This window comes from Ambystoma mexicanum, chromosome 2q (assembly GCF_040938575.1).
Source record: "Ambystoma mexicanum isolate Mex_15411 chromosome 2q, UKY_AmexF1_1, whole genome shotgun sequence".
Classification (NCBI taxonomy): domain Eukaryota; kingdom Metazoa; phylum Chordata; class Amphibia; order Caudata; family Ambystomatidae; genus Ambystoma; species Ambystoma mexicanum.
In genome coordinates this window covers 515,334,490-515,352,142 of record NC_090924.1, presented here as the reverse complement: position 1 = coordinate 515,352,142, position 17,653 = coordinate 515,334,490, and the positions used below count along the sequence as shown (strand labels likewise).

The 17,653-nt window shown below is 43.4% G+C and overlaps 1 long non-coding RNA gene across 2 annotated transcripts in view; it reads left to right on the top strand.

Annotated features, from left to right (window-relative positions):
- Positions 1–14,941, top strand: part of LOC138568984 (uncharacterized) — a 290,861-nt gene extending 275,920 nt beyond the window's left edge. For both annotated transcript variants that reach the window (XR_011303037.1, XR_011303038.1), the window contains exon 4: positions 14,524–14,941. This is a non-coding gene — a long non-coding RNA (uncharacterized lncRNA). The remainder of the gene's footprint in view (positions 1–14,523) is intronic.
- Positions 14,942–17,653: the final 2,712 nt, after the last annotated feature.

Sequence of the window (17,653 nt, the reverse complement as noted above, 5' to 3'; positions counted from 1 at the left end):
ATGGCAGGGCCCATTTCTCCCTCCATATACCTCTCACACTCCTGTATCTCAAAAAACACTTCCTAGGTTGCCAAATCAATCCGTGGGTTATGCTGGACTAACCATGGCATTCCTAAAATGAGACCAAACTGCAGGGCTGCTATTAAATCAAACAGAATTTCTTCAACATGCCCTGACCGACACCTCATTCATAATGGTTGAGTTTGCTGTTGAATGGGCCTGGAAATTAATGGTGATCCATCTACTGATTGCACTCCCTCCACCTGTTGCTTGTCCTGCAAAGGCAACCCCAATTGTTCTGCCAAACTGATATCAATAACATTCCCTGTGCCCCAGAGTCCACCATCGCTGACACCACCTGCTTACTTAGTGCAAAAAATAACGTCACCAAAATGTACAAGTGTGAGTTCTTGTTTCCTACAGTATTTGCTTCCCAACTGGGGAGCCTACCTTCAGACGGGCCTGACACCTGAGTTCCCCCTAAGGCCGGCTCAATTCTTTTCCCAACTCCTCCTTGTTCTGAACCCCCTCTGATCCCTTCTTAGGAGTATCGGGACAGGTCTGAATATTATGTCCAGTTTGCCCACAATACAGGCACAGATTATTAGTCTTGCGCAGTACCTTCTCAGCTACTGACAAGTGCCCTCTCACACTCCCAATTAGCACAGGTTCTCCCTCTCCACTCCTGCTTCCCCTACCCTTATCCAAGCTTACAAAGAGGAACCCTTTTGGTTTCTTTTTGACCCCTTTGCGTTCATTCATGCAGAGGTCGAGCCTTAATGCCAAGTCAATCATGGCAGCACAGGTGCTAGGTTGGGGCTCCACTTGTGCAATCGCATCCTTCAACTACTCCCTCAAACCTTGAAAGAACTGCACCGTCTGTTTGGTCTCGGGCCAATCTGTCTTAATTACCAATCTATTAAACTGGGTCACATATGATACCAAATCATGTGTCCCCTTCTTTAATGCCAATAACTCTTTATCAAGCGCCAAAGACACCTCACGTCGGTCAAACAACCTTCCAAAATCTGCCAAAAATCCTTCCCAGTTATACAAAAAAGGATCATCCTTCTGTACCAGGGTAATGGCCCACACGGCAGCATCCCTCGTCAAATACGAAATTACAAACACTGTTCTGGCCTGAATGGTTTCAAAAGCAGCTGGTTTGCACAGGAAATCTAATCTACATTGAGTCAAAAACATCATATATTTCCGGGGCTCACCTGCAAACCTTTCCGGTGCCACCAACAGCACACTGCTTGGTGGTTGTACAATAACAGTAGAAGCTCTGCCTGCCGCTACACCGCGCAAGGACCCGGCAGCGGCTGTTTCCAATGGAGTACCTTGTGCCACCAACTCTTGCACTTGAGCTTTCAAACCGTTAGATTCCTGTCTTGCACGAGCTAACTCGAGTTGAATGTCTTGCAAAGCCTTTAGCACTTCAGTTAAAGGGGCAGGATTCAACTCGATTTGGCTTGGGTGGTTCAAATACCCCAAAATCGGGGGTGGATTATTCTGTCAAGAACCAAAGAAGGAGAGGGTATCGACACTCTCCCCTGAACCACAGGAGCCGAATAGATCGACCCTCAAACTGTGGTTGGCATGGGTGCCTGGATGTTAGTTAAACAGGTAACCACGTGGCAGCCAATAGGGGAAGAGGGATTAGGGAAAGGTTGTGGATAGGTAGGGGGTGATAAGGAACACTGGAAAGAGGGTAAGGTAATGTAATTTGGATAGGTTTGGGGGTTTTAAGGATAGGAAACAAACATATGCATATTCTAACACTCCTGACCTACTCTTACCAGTAACCCTGCATAGCATGAGTTCCTAAACCATGACCTAGTAGAGTCCTACCTGAACCTCATACCCTGATACTGCAATGTGGAATTTCCATCATATAAAACATGAATGTGGCATAGAAGTCTTAGCCTGAAAGCACAACACATGGAGCGTAGTGAAACATGAATCACATAACATAAACTCAATGCCACATGAAACACATAACAACAGACTGAATGCAGCATTGCAACATAGAACATAGAATTGTTTGCCACATGTTGAACACATATTGGCACAAGAGCAAGCGTGATGGAATACACAAGGGTTTTCCCCTCCATGAACGAACAAACACATGGCTGTTGGGCAAGCCAAAAGCAAACTTGACCTTCTCCTCATGGAATGACGTTAAACTCAACTTGGCACCTCATTACCTAATCTTAAAACGTGCTTTCCATGTATTTTCCCTTAGCGGCTCAGTAATGTCTCCTAAATAGAAACAAACCTTGCCACCTCAACATTCAAAAACCCACTCCTAACTTCGGAGTGGTAGGTTGTGCAACATTAGCCCTTTGTCCCCGATGAATCATCAGTGTGAGGAGCGCACATTCATTAAATGCACCTGACAAAATGAACAATGATTTGTGAGCACTTAACTGAGTGTCTGGACGCCGTCGGGGCGACCCGGGCCTGAAGTTGTAGAGCATAGCACTCACTGGACCGTTTCCTCAATCACTGCTGCGGCCCGGACTGAAAGGATTTCAGCATTCCTCTGGCATACTTCTCAGGTCCAGAATTCCCTGAACAAACCGCCGTGACCACCTGTGCTGGAAATCTTCAATAATTTGCATTGAGCATGGGCCGCCGGCATGTTAAATAGTCTGGTCCTAATTATTCCAGAAGCTGCAGCACCAGGGTTATTTTGCCCTAGACTGGAGAGCCATAATCATGGTTTTCCCCTCACCCTGCTAGGGGTATGATGTGTGTGTTGGAGGGGAGTCTTTCAATGGTCACCTGAATTGTTTAAATGGGTTCACTACATTGACCATAATTCCTAGAGACTGCAACTGCATTTATATTGGTTTCACCTGAATTGAATGGCAACTCAGCCTCCCTGATGAGTATTGCAGATACGAAAGTGCTTGGAGGAGTACAACAGTGCAAGAAGGGAATCAATCCTGTGAACTATTGGGCAGCAAATCGGGATTTAACCCAGTGAATTCTTTGGACATTTGGAGGAGCACAACAGTGCAAAAAGGGAATCAACCCTCTGAACTACTGGGTAGTAATTGGGATTTAACCCTGTGAATATTTTGGACACTTTGGAATTTAACCCTGTGATTGTTTTTGGACACTTGTTCAGGTAATATATTGGCCAGGAATTGGAGTGCGCACCTCGCCCCTGCTTTTTAGAACATAGAATTGTTTTCTGCATGTTGAACACATATTGGCACAAGAGCAAGCGTGATGGAACACACAAGGGGTTTCCCCTCCATGAACGAACAAACACATGGCTGTTGGGCAAGCCAAATGCAAACTTGACTGTACATAACATTCAGGGGTTGGCTCCTCCTCCTCATGCAATGACGTTAAACTCTTCTTGGCACCTCATTGCCTAATCTTAAAACGTGCTTTCCATGTATTTTCCCCTTGCGGCTCAGTAATGTCTCCTAAATAGAAACAAAGCTTGCCTTCTTAACGTTCAAAATCCCCCTCCTAACTGCGGAGCGGTAGGTCGTGCGGGCTTAGCCCTTTGTCCACGATGAATCATCAGTGCGAGGAGCGCACATTCATTAAATGCACCTGCAAAATGTACAATGATTTGTGAGCACTTAACTGAATGTCCGAGCCCCCGCGGGGCGACCCGGGCCTGAAGTTGTAGAGCATAGCACTCGCCAGACCGTTTCCTCAATCACAGCTGCGGCCCGGACTGAAAGGACTGCAGCATTCCTCTGGCGTCCTTCCCAGCTCCAGAATTCCCTGAACAAACCGCCGTGACTGCCTGTGCTGGAAATCTTCAATAATCCGCACCCGAGCATGGGCCGCCCGCATATTAAATAGTCCGGTCCTAATTATTCCCAACTGATCATGTGCGCGAAGCACCAAGAATACATCCCTTCCCCAGGGCTGCTGGGAATTGTATTTCTCCTTACAAATCTGGACCTATACATGCACTGCACACCTTTTTCTGCCCCAGCCCCAATTCCTGACATAAGCAGTCTCATAGCCTGGCTCTTAAAAAATGGGCAGGGAACTGTGTATCCAAAATTCTTCTGCAATTGATCTGACTTATATGACCATTTCAAATGATGTATGCCAGTTCCCCATTTTAGAATGTGTGTAGTATGTAGGACCGCAGGTAGAAACATTCTCGTAAATTCGGGGTCATATATAGATTATGCCAGTGAATATCCCCTCACATTGTAATGCCAAAGGGAATATATTTTTCTTCTAAGATTAATCAGTGCACAGGAATGACCAAACACAACCTGGCTGCAGTTTCTCATGTTAGAATATCTCGTTTTTATCACAGGATTTCATGCCTTTATTGTAGAAAGGTTACTTCACCGTACAAGGACAGGATTTGATTCAATTTCATTTGAATTATTTCCAACATTGATAATGAGCGTGGATGGCACAATAGCACAGCAAACTAAATTGTATCTAGGCACCCTTACATGATATACTATCAATAGAGCACCAGAATTCAGACACACCAAGTTAATTGAACCAATATTTCTTAACCATCTTTACAAATGATGGCTGGAGAAGAAGAAAACAAATGCCCAGCAGCATTCCAGGGCTGCAGAGCCTGCACCGAGAAGCTCCTGTTACCTGCAGTCTTAGATTTTTAATAATACTGTACCCGGACATGGAGATCTGCAAAATGAATAGTGCTCTTGGGAATATAAGACGGATAATCAAGACATATAGGTTTTCAGTTTACAAAATAACCTGGCCTTTTTATGATTCTCCAGGACAAATGGTAACTCACGGGAGCTGAGGCATGTTATCACTATTCAGAAATGCAGCTCTTTTCTCTCCACAAACGTATTATGCCCAGCTTCTCTTGATTTTGTCATTCATGGAAAGAGTTCAGACTTCAATCAGATTACTTGATCCTCATTAGCACTGTGGTGGAGGTAGTGGCCAATCAGGAAGCTCAGAACGAAAACTTTATTCTGTAGTATAAACTCACGTTCTGAGCTCCCCACGGCAAAGCGCGCCTCACCCTTTGCCTCTCTTGCTCCTTCCCACCTCCCCCATACTGCCATTAGCACCCCTGAGTAACTACACACGTGTGCTTAAGGTGAAGTAACATTTTTAAAAAAAACATACCTTTCTGCAGTCCTCTGAACCTTGTCTACATCAGGAGTCCGTCTTCAGTGTTGATTCGCATGGACTGAAGAAAGGGACTTTTATTTCTCACTTCGTCTTTAGCACACGCGTGTAGTTAATCGCGGGTGCTAATGATGATGTGACCTGCGGCATTGGGCGAACCATGGTGGTAACTGCACCGCCGGCCAAGTTAAGGCCCAGAGCAAAACTCTGGCAATGGGCGATGGCCTCTGCTTTTCATATGGCGTAGAGAGGGTATGGCCAGAGTGGGCAAGGCCCACCCAAAATCTCTACATACCCAGTCAGCAACAATGTGTGGGCATTTACAAACGTTAATGTTGCTGGGGTGGGTCCAACTACATTATCTTCAGGCCCCACCTCTTAGAAAGTAACTGTGTGCCACATCTCACCTCATCATATGCATGTGGTACAAAATAGCACCTGTTTACTCGGAGCATAGAGTTTTTTGAATAGATGAAAGAAATTGCACACGTTTTGTGGTTGCACAGTGGTTGTGTGACATTTTAGTGATTGTCACACCATATCACTGCATTCTGTGACATTGGGCCTCATTACGAGTGCGGCGGTAACCAGGCGGTAAAACCGCGGTAAAACCACCTGGTTACCGCCGGACTCGTATTACCATTCCGCCCCCGTGACTCCCGGAAATACCAGGGCATTACGACCCTGGTGTCCCGGGAATTCCGGAGGCGGAATTCGGTAAATCCCCATTCCCATTGAGTCCTGTAGGACTCAATGGGAATGGGGAAGTGGAAACACCGGCACCATATCGTGATGGTGCTGGTGTTTCCACGTCCGCCTGCAGGCGGGCGGTGTTAAACCCGCCAGGTAGACCTGGCGGGAACATCACCTCCCACCTGCAGGAATTGGGATCAGGCGGTCCGGAATTAACTGTTAATTCCGGACCGCCCGACCTGTAATGAGGCCCATTGACTTAATTTTTGGAAAAAAAAGGCACATTCCAAACATTTTGTTCAGAGCGTTTTGAAATGTACAAATCACGCTGAACCTGTTCTGCAATCATTTTTAGTTTACAGCTTTAAGGATGGGACTGAGGGCCAAGAAACACGCTTCAACGGGCGATGAGTGATCAGAAATCTGCTTGCTGTGTAGCGGTCCTATTCTGTTCGGCACTTAGCACTTTTTTCATAGCACCTTCAGAATGATTAACATATACAGCTTATGAAATACAGGTGGATTTGAACTACATCTTCCAGTAAATGTTAGGTTGCTTTTATCTTGTTCTTTGATATTTTTGGATATTTGTCTAGATGGATATACAATGAAATGTATTTTAGGATGTTATTGTGTAATAAATATTTTTACGCTATAATGATGGTTTTGATAAATATTAAAATATGATGTTATAATTTGGTTATCTGACTGAGCCTCTTCCCTCTCCACACTCTGAATCAATTGCGATTTGGATAATTTTTGTATTTACCCATGTGACCTTTGCTCTGTGGTACTATTCTGTACCTGCGTCTGTGTAAGTAAGACAAAGGATTTTTTTAAATACCTCTTACTGCCTGTAATGTCCTGTGCACTTTAACTTATAGGCGATTTAGTTTTCACAGGAAACTGGTGGCATATGGTACATAATAGTCTATCATCCTTGATATCCTAGCCAGGCAGTTATTTTACTACTTGTTGAGGTTATATTGCTTGATGAAATGCTGATAATGGTCCAAGATGTATTCATGTCTTTTGTATGATGTTTGGGGATGTATTTACATTCTTACAAATGAAATATTTTGTTATACCACTGTCACTATAAATAGGCTAAGGCTGAATCACTGGGTTGGGTGGATTTAGAATGTTTAAGACCGTTGTTTATGAACGTCTATTCGTGATGTACATGAGAAGGATGGTGGTCCATACGAAACGCTAACTGGGAGCGTCATCAGTTTTTCTTAATTTTTGCAAATGTGACTAAATGGAGTTTGAACTTACTCACTGTGTTTCTGTTGTACATCAGGGATGTCTACTGTGGGGCTTATGTGTTCACTAGATCCACGGAGAGGAACTTTTTGTGTTGGTGTTGCTTCAGCCTGTCCCGGGCTGTGGCCGAACGCTCACCAGGAAGGATTTTCCGGCGGGTGCATATTGAGCCACTTTCTGGGATGCTAAATGACTGTTGGGCAGTATTTGTGTGGGACAGAGCTACTACGTTTTCAGATGGTGTTGTCACCACGGATGTTGACGCTGAGATTTTGAGACTACCAAATATGCTTTAGTCTCTAGCGCAGTAAGAGAGATCTGCACACAATACAGCAACACCATTTTGTGTACATGCACACATAGTAAAATGGATGTTCATGAGGTCTTTTATAAGATGCTGATGATTTTCTGCCCAGCTATTCCCTGAACAAACAGTGGGTACTTCAGTGAAATTAAGAAGTATGAGTCAATCATGGCTGACATTAATTGTATTGCTTAATACACTGGCTTTGTTAATTCCAGGATTTGGAAAATATGACAAAACAATATGTCAAATAAGAAAACAACTAGACAATGCCTAACTTCCAGAATCTCCTATTACTTCAATTGGGGAATTGTTCTATGAGAAGAAGATTGATATGCCAGTGGGTCCACTTCATAAGGGAGATTTTTTAGATGAGGTGAAATGTTTGGACCTCGGAAAAAGAAAGCATTTATTCTACAATCTAAGATGAGCATCACAAGGATAAGAAAAGCAAGGAGGGGAAGAGGTGGGAGGAGAAGAAAGCAAACAAGATCTGCCTCCCATGTGAGCAAGCAATAAATACAACCAAAAACAATCCTGGGACAATGGAAGTTCAAGAAATAATTGTGATAAACCTTTCAACCAGATCTTTGATAAAAGCTGAACAGGATGTTCTGGAGCCTGAACCTTCCTTTCAGCCCCAATACCAGTTGGATCATGTTGAAACCTGACTGACATAACACAAAATTCTCTGCAAATTAAAATTGAAATATTTTGTTGGGAAAATGTATATAGAATGTATATAGATCAAGAGATATATTGCTGAAATCTAGAAGTGTTGAGCCCATGGTCCATCTGGGAGATTAACACTATTATGTAATTGGAAAATGTGGCTAGTCAACACCAACTTCTTGATCTTTGGGAGTGGTGCCATATTTTTGTTAAACTAGCCATTTTAGGAAACCATCTAAGGATGTTCCTGGTTTTGGAAAATACGGTCGTATTACTGCATTTGAAAAAGGCATCATCACTGATCTCTAAACCCTTCATTTGTCTCACAGGAATTCATCATATCATTTAAATCGAGTTCAGAGGGAAGCCACTGAAAAAACCACCTCTGATTAATCATTTGTGATCAAAAAGGGTGGATGGTCTAGGAATTTGTTCTCAACACTTTGCACTATGAAAATAAGATAGAAAGACAAATACCAGATGAAGAAAGTTACAGCAAGTTAGACAGCAATCACTCTGAGTATTAGGCAAAACAGTTTAAAGAAATACTGAGTGAAGTGCTGAATAGGAAACTGATAAAAAAATATGTATTTGATTATTTGTGGAATCTGCATCCTATAATGCCTTTAACATATTTGCTTCCCAAAATTCATACGCCAGAGATGCTACCGCCTGGGATTATGATGAGTATTGGTAGTCTATGTTCAAATGCATATGAATATATTGATGTTTTCTTGATGCTGCTGGTTAGAAATGTTCCCTGATACAACATGGATACAAAGCATGTTTTACAGTTGATAGAAGACCACAGATTTAACAATAAAATAGTTATCTTGTTCTTAAATGTTGTATCTTTGCAGAATTCCATACAATATCATATTAGCCTTATTGCTCCTAGGGAATTCGTGGGGGGGCAGATTTTCAGCATCATTCCATCCTTTTGTAAATTTCAGCCTGAGACTACCTGAATGTATTTTGGGCAATGATGTCTTTTTGTACAAAGTCTCATACTATCAACAATTGAGCAGTACAGCAATGCGGGCCAGGTTTGCAACTGCTTATGTAAACTTGACTATGGCTGGTTCGAGCCAAACGTTTTGTCTGAAACGTGCTTTAATTCTTTTATTCCTAAAATTGTGGTTTGCCGTTTGTACAAAGATGATATTTTCTTAATCTGGATGGGCTCTGAAGATGAACTGTTACATTTCTTCAATATTTTAAATGTGAATGAGACCAACATTAAGATTACCATTAATTATTGAAGATTGTATTATATCATTTCTAGGGTATGAAAATGATCAGTATTGGTAATTTTGAACACAAGCTAATGGTTGACATATTTACAAAAGAAACATTGACTAATGTGATATTGAACAATAGAAGCACCCACTCCAGGTCCACACTAACACAGAGAATGTTAAGAAGGAATGGTGCCAAAAAGAGTATGTTTAAGAGAGGGGTCATTACAATGGCTCAACATGTTAAGAGTGGGGGTTATCATGATGATAAAATAAAGGCTGACATAAACAGAACTTTACATTTAGATTGAAAGAATTTTTTGGAAGTTAAAATAAGGGATAGGGTTGATGAACCTGACCGAGGGACGAGGGATACTCAAGTTAGATTCATCACTAGAATTTCCGCTGACCATATGGCAGTATTAAGAATCTTAGAAAAGAACAAACACCTTTTGGAAAATTACAGAGATCTGGGATGTTCAGCTTACACTCTTTTGACATTTCAAAGGTTATCAAATTTGAGGGATAACTTTGCCAGAGTTAACACGTATCAGTGCATTTCAGCAAATATGTTTTCACCGAATGCAAAGTCTTCGAAAAAAACGTCTTCCAATTTTGTTGGGTAAGTGGGTACATACATTTTAAACCATAGATGGGTCTGGGGTATTCAGATGGGATAAGGTGGGAGGGGGGTGGGGGTCTACCTCTGCATAATAATAAAAAATAAATTTAAGAAAAAATAATTAGAAGATTTCACCTTTAGGTGAAGTAAATTTGGTGAAATCAAATGCATCCGAGTTATCACATAAGCATACGGAAACAGATTAATATGACCTGGTTAAGCAATTTTTCCAGGATATTTTTGCTGTGGGAAATACAAGATGTGTGACTTTACCCAATTAATTAAACATTAGGTCTCCAATTCTAATAAAACTACTTAGGTTGGGACCATCAGTTTATATCATACACCATGTCTAAAGTGTTGTATCCTATAAGATGCCCTTGGCTCAAACAATATGTAGGTTCAACAATACAACTGTTACATTTCTGTATTTCATTGCATGGGGGAGCTAACAAGAATAGGAGCAGTAGCTACCTAGTAGCGATGCATAGTTTGAGAGTACCAAGCAGGCTCAACCATGAGGATTTCAATACTTTAGAATTGAGAATATTAGATGACCTGCTAGCAGGGGAAACATAGAACTGCTGTTGCAAAAAGAGGCATGATGTTGGATTCTGAGAATTTATTGTAGATCACCAGAAGGGTTAAACTCACCTCCCTGTATCTTCAGATCTGGGCAGGGGCCTGCCGATATTGGACTTCCCTTTCAGCCACAACGTTTCAATGGTCCAGTTTGTTCTTTAAGGAAAATAGAGTGGATGCATCATTTGTCTTGGTTTGTAAGTGCTCAAGCGCCTTAAGGTCATCCTCCAGTAACAACATCTCTCGTCTCACTGCCCTCAGCACACCCGTCTCTGTACCCAAACATAGCCCTGAATGTAGACCGTAAAGGTTTCCAAAATTATCGTGTACATGGTGGACCCCCAAATTAGTCTAAAAAAATGTGGAGATAGCAGCAGCAATAGTCTCGAGAAATGTGGAACTAGAAGCATCAATCTCAGCCCTAAAAGCTGCATCTAGCAGGACTGATGGCTTGAAGCACCACGGCGGTGGCAGTATGTAGGCATATTACCAAAGGTTCAGGACCATCGTATTGGGGAGTGGTCCGAAAGAGTCTTGGGGTGAATCATGCAGGAGGATGTTGCAGTGGAGGAACGCACTAGTAGTGAGTATGAGGTTTGTGCAAGAGTGCATGCCATGGACCTAAGAATAGAAGGAGTAGTCTGATGCTTCCTGATGGAATAAACGCCATACATCCTCCAGATCCAGAAAATGGCAATACAGCCAACTTTAAGGAAATCTGGTGAAACTATATTGGGGCTATTTTCTCCAGTCTGGCGGATCAGAAAAAGTGGTGCTAAAAGTGGTGGTACATTGTTGCCACCACTCTTTTTGCTCCACTGTGGTTTGTTTTATTTGGAAGGTGGAGTTGGGGAACAGTGCTCACTAAACATGTCCACCTGTTTTTCCCGCTCCGCCTGACAAATCCAGCTTCATTACCACCAGCATGTGATTTTTGCATGATGCTGGTAATACTGTGAATCCTATGAAATTGCCATAATGCAGGTGGATTCCATAACAATCCATTGAAAATGCCTCCCACTATCATTAATTTTGTGAGGGATTTACACTGTTGTAAACTGGTTTTGTTTGTGAAGGTGATTATTCCTGTGTCATACACTTTTCTTTACCAGTGCATGCATGAAAGCTATAACATCACATAGAGGGGACATTTTGCACAGAAGTGCAAGTGAAAGTGGTCCCCTCTTTACAATTTACTCCTTGAATTAAGATGACCCCCCCATGACTGCTATGGTTAAACCTTTGCATATCATTCACACCCCTGAGATAGTAAATTAATTTGACAAACCGAGATTTATGCGAATGTAGATAAATGTTTGATGACACATTATGCAACTGAGTACATGTAATGCTATAGTGAATGCTCAGTTTGAGGTCGACCTAACTCTATTGCAAATATTTCAAACTATTCTACTATGTAATAACCAATGGAATTGTGATGAATCAATTTACGGCGCACCAGTGGTCCAGGGGAGAATATCAGTTTCTAAACCATCAATGAGCCCCACACCTCTGATACATCAGAAGGGATCTGAACAGATTGGAATAACAAGCAAATGATAAACCTCATTGTCCAATTTTCGTAACGTGAATGGAATGGCTGACTTATCTCCGAAAGGTCATGGATCTTTGGCTAGTTGCAACACAGTGAAAATAGAAATATTACCCAATATTAAAAGGACTATCCAGTCAAGGGTTTATTAAAAAATATATACTTTTTTAATCACTACAGACAGTCTAACAATACTACGAAATACAACCCACTGAGTAAAGGAATGCAGGGGACAGACAGTTTCAAAGAAGAAAAAGGGATGCACTGTGGATACTGACAGGAGGGGAGTCGGTATGGTTAATAACCACAACAGTTTGTTAAGGTTTCTTGGCTTTAACACAAAGGGAGCAATGGGCCTTAAATGTCTCTAGGGGCCTTCTGGGAAGAACCAGAGGGACAGAATCACAATGTACCTTGCGCTGTAGATGTTCTTGATGCTCGACAGGGTAGAGTCAGCTTTAGCAATGCTTTGCAAACTTCTGTGACATAATTCGAGATGGGAGTCACTGCGGGTATCAGGTGGCACAAGGGTTCGGCAAGCAAAGCTGGACAAAAGGCTGCAGGCTGGCATACACATCGTCTCAGGGTCAGGAATCGTTGTCTAAATGCTGATCAGCAGTTCTGAAGCACTTGTCGAGACTTCTCGGATGTCCTTAAGTGTCGGCAGCTTGACAACGGTCAGTGTCGCCGTCTATTGCAGATCGAGGAACACGATTGTCTCAAAAATTTCCTTTAAGACGGACGTCAGCAGAGGCTTGTTGCAGCACTTCTCCCAGTTTCCTCAATGGGCTTGTGTCATCCTTTAAGGTGGATGGCCTAAAAGTGAGGAGTGTGTTGCAGGCAGCTGCCTTGTCCTTGGTTGTAGGTTCAGAGAACTTCTGGCACTTCCTATCCTAGCAGGGCACACTGTGTGTTTGCCGGGAGTTCCTCTGAGTTATTTTCTCTCTCTGTTTCCTGGGAGTGGTTTAGGGGAGGGATCTTGCTCCCCTCTTTAGATATCCTGGTCTTCCTTCACTGGTGGAAAATGTAAGGGAGACTGTACCTTCAGCCAGGATCCATGGTTCAGTTGTTCTTTCTAACTTCTTGTGAAGTCTTCGGGTGATCTGCCAAAAGAGTGTCTAAGCTTTCTTTTAAAGCAAAGTGGGCCACAGTGATTAGTGTATGCTAACCTTACCTTAATGAACCCATCTTGGGTCCCTACCAACAATCTCCTGTATGTGTGAGATCATATGCAGATTAACAAGGGGGGTCCTGGGAGTCCCTCTGCCAGACATTAGTCCTGGTTACGAGAGACTTACCCAGAGTCTTTAGCTCACTATCTTTCACAAAGAAGAAATATCCCAAACATATCAGTCTTTGTCCTGCCCTGGGGCAGTCCAGCACCGAAATGCTGGGCAATTCTCCTCTGAACAAGAGTACCAACAGAAACCCCAGACACGTGTTTCGGTCTGGTTGGACCTCATCAGTAGGGTGGATCTGTGCCTCTCTAAGAATAGTGTGGTGGGGATGTCCTAATCCTTCACAGCCTGTACTTTAGTTCAAGAGTTTGTTTCTACATCCACCGACCAGATGGCTTAGGTAAGTCACTGTGCCATGTGCTGTATGACACTTTGTGGCCTGGATAGTCAGACCTGTGTTCTGTGGCGCCTAGGGCACTTTTTTCATGTGGAATAAATCATCCTCCCAGGTGTGGCTGAACACAGCAATGTCATCTAAATCGGCAATGTGACAGGGGCATTCTTCAATCCGAAGGGCATCCATCACAGTGAACTGATAATGTCCTTCTGGGGCGGTGAATGCTGACCTTCCTCTCTCGCTTGATTTGTCAAGCCGGCCTACCAGTACCCTGCCATGAGGTCAAAGGTAGAAAGGTTTTTTGTGTGTCTCCCTCCCCTACTTCTAACTAACAAAAGGTAAAACAGCCCCTAATGCCTCATTCCAGCGACTACTGAACCACAGGAAAACTGAAAGTGTGGAACAAGGATGAATCTAATAAGATTACTAAATAAATATTTATTTAATCATTCATTATTTTTTTAAAGAACCACCATCATCATGACTCATGGCTCATGGCTCATGACTACATCTGCTCAGAGCATGTGCTAGGATCTTGTATGTGGGGGGACTGTTTGCTCCCCATTTGGACTTCAGTGACGAGAACACGTGTCAATTGATGTTTTTTTGGGAGCATAGTACGTTTCCTTTAGAATTTTTGTGTTCAACTAAATACCACAGTGTGATATTTGTAGCAGGCAGCATAACACTACACCAATAATGGGTGTGTCCTGCTTTTGTGGTTTGCTATAGGTGTTGGTGGAGTAGGGGACACGCAACCACCACTTATACTTGCCTTGAAAATGTTGTCAAGTGTACGTTTTTTAATGAATTATTATGTTGCTATACATATTTCATGTGAAAGGATTTTTTAAAGAATATTACAGTGTTGCTCAATATTGTATATTTCCTTTCTGTTTAGAAATGGATACAGCTGTCCTGAAGAAAACAACAGTTGTTGAAACTAGGATGAAGGAACATTTCTCAACACTTGAAGAAGCACATTTTTTGTGAAGACAGTGCTTGAGCTGTCTCGCCTAGTAGACCTTGTAGTTGTGCTCCATTTATGATGATGGTTGTTGTCACATCATTGGGGAAAAAAATTCTTCAATGACTTGTAGCATTTGCATTGAAGGTGTTTATATATTGTTTTTTTGATAAATTCATGTACTAGTATTGCACTGTGTGCATTCCATCACACATACGCAGGGTCGGATTGTGGTGGAATGCACGATCATACCTATCACACATTTTCACATTGCACCTTATGACTATTGTATATGTTTGAAGATGATGATGAATTTTAAATTGATGAAATTGATTAAAGTGTCTTAACCATATATTGTCTGGTTATAAGTATGCCTGGCATTTCAAATAGCCAGCTATGGCGGCTCTTTAAAAAAAAATGAATGATTAAATAAAGATGTATTTAGTAATCTTATTAGATTCATCCTCATTCCACACTTTCAGTTTTTCCTCCCTCCCCTCCTTCGCCTCCCCATCCCCTGCTCTCATGCTTTAGTACTTGCAAGTTCCGAATGCATCAAGACCTTTTAAGATTGTTTTTATTTTGCACTTTGTTTCTCTTCCCTATCCCACCCCTCATTGTCTTGATGCCCCTCAAAACAAACACCTTTGCTGTATAGTGTGCATTACAATTAAACAATAAATAACAAAATAAAACACTCATGAACTTGGCAGCACAGTGGTTGCCAATGAGCTCTTCTGCCCGAGGAATGGGGTGAGCTCCCACCACTGTTTTTTTAGGGACCAGTACCACTGGGCTAGCCCAGGGGTTGTAGGATGGCTCTTTCACTCATAGGGACAACATCTTGGAAACATCCTCCTTGATGGTGTCTGTCACCTTATCGAATAACCAGTGAATCCTGCTCTTCACCGGCTTACTCTCTCCAGTGTCCAACTTCATGGTTACACTAATCTGGAGTCTGCGAAAACAGACTGGAAAACGGCGAAAGTCTGTCAGTTACTGCTCTGACAGGTCCATTGCAAGGTTGACACATTCAACTGACCCATCTGTGGCTTCAGTGTAGAGGAGGTCTGGAATGGCATCATTCTCCTCCTCAGTCTCCTCATCTGTCACTAACTCCATGACCAAGTCATCCTGGCTATAATGGGGTTTTAGCCGGTTAATGTGAAAGATCCTGCACATCTGTTTATGTCCTTTCACGTCAATGAGACAATTTACCTCACTGACGTTTTCCAGCACACAGTAAGGCCCAGTCCACTTGTCCTGAAGGGCACTGAGTTTGACAGGTTCAATAATCCACACCCACTGGCCTGGAGAATAAACTGCCACTGTGGGCTTCTGGTCATGCCAGTGCTTCATCAGCTCCTGACTGGCCTTTAGATTTGTTGTTGACAGTTCCATGTACTTTGTCATTCTAGACTGAAGGCCAAGTACATAGTCCACCACATTCCGTGTGGGGAATGAGGGGTTGCCCTCCCATCCCGCACTTACTAGACTGAAGGGAACGCATAGAGGGTGTCCAAAGTGAAGCTCAACGTGGCTAAACCCTACTAAGTTTGATGGCACCTCCCTGTAGACGAACAGAAGGCATGGCAGCAGAATATCTAATTTTTACCTCAGGTGCTCTTCCAAGCCACCTATCATGCCTTTCAGGGTCTTGTTGAACCGCTCAAGAAGCTTATTCGTTTGTGGATGGAAGGATGTAGAGAACCGGTAGGTGACTAGCCACTCTTCCCACATAGCCTTCCTACACGCTAATATGAGGTTTGTTCCCCTGTCAGAAATGACATCCTTGGGGAAACATACACAGGAGAATATCTCAATCAGAGCCTTTGCAACCAGAGGGGCTTTGATGCTCCTCAGAGGGACAGCCTCAGGGTACCTAGTGGCATGGTCTACCACCACCAAGGTGTATCTGTTACCTGAGCTGGTTTGGGCATCCAAAGGACCCACAATGTCTATGCCTATTCTCTCGAAAAGGCCGCTCAACCACAGGTAGTGGAATTAAGGGGGCTTTCGTGGCACCATCTGACTTGACAGAAGCCTAACAAGTTGGGCAGGACCAGAGAAATTCCTTGACCTTTATGCTAAACCGGGACCAGGAAAAATGCACAGACAACCGGTCTGATGTCTTGGTCACTCCCAACTGACCAGCTAATGGAATCTGGTTAGGCAAATTCAAAAGGAACTTTCTGTGGCATTGGGGAATCTCCAACCTTCTGGTGCTCTCTCCCTCATAGTCTTTTGGCTCCCTGTACAGGATTCCATCCTCCCAGTACACTTTGAACAATCCAGGGGCCTCGTCCCTTAGCCTGCTCCTCTGCCTGCTTCCTCAGGCCCGCCATAGTGGCACACTCTTTCTGGGCTTTGAAGAATTCAGTCTAATATTGGACCCCAGCTGATGGAAAATGATCCAACTTGGGCAGGCCCTTCAGATCTCAAGTCACCTGGTCCTCCACCTCAGTTTCCTGCACTGCGCCATGAAACTCTGAAGTCACTGTGTCCCCTGCTACCAATGTAGGGTCCCCAGTGGCTACTGGTCCATCTCCGGCGAAGGTAGGTGACTAAGCAGTCTGTGGAACTGGACCAGGGGCTACCGGTCATGCCGGTCCCTTCAACACGCCCCCTGGAAGCACGCCAGGCCCTAAGGTGCTGACAGCCTTCAATCTGGCAGCCTCTTAGGCCTTTATTCTGGTAGCCTCTGCGACTATTTGGGGTCAGGAAGATCATTACGCAACAGACATGGGACAGGGATTGAGTCTACCTTCGCTACACAGCGCTGGGTCGTTTCACCTCGCCAACTGAACTCTATTATCACCAAGGGGCACTTACTCTGTCCATCAAACCCACAGACTGTACAATCACGCCCAGTAATACACTGTCCTAGCTGCACCCACTGCCATGCGGCCACAGTGAGGCTAGCCATGGTGTCTCTGACAGCAGGATTTTTGTGTCCATTGATATTCACAAGTTCTAAGAACAGTCGAGGATTATTGGGAACAGGGATCTCTTCTGGAGACCCATTACCTTTCCCACTCAGTGTATCCAATCCACATTCAGCCAC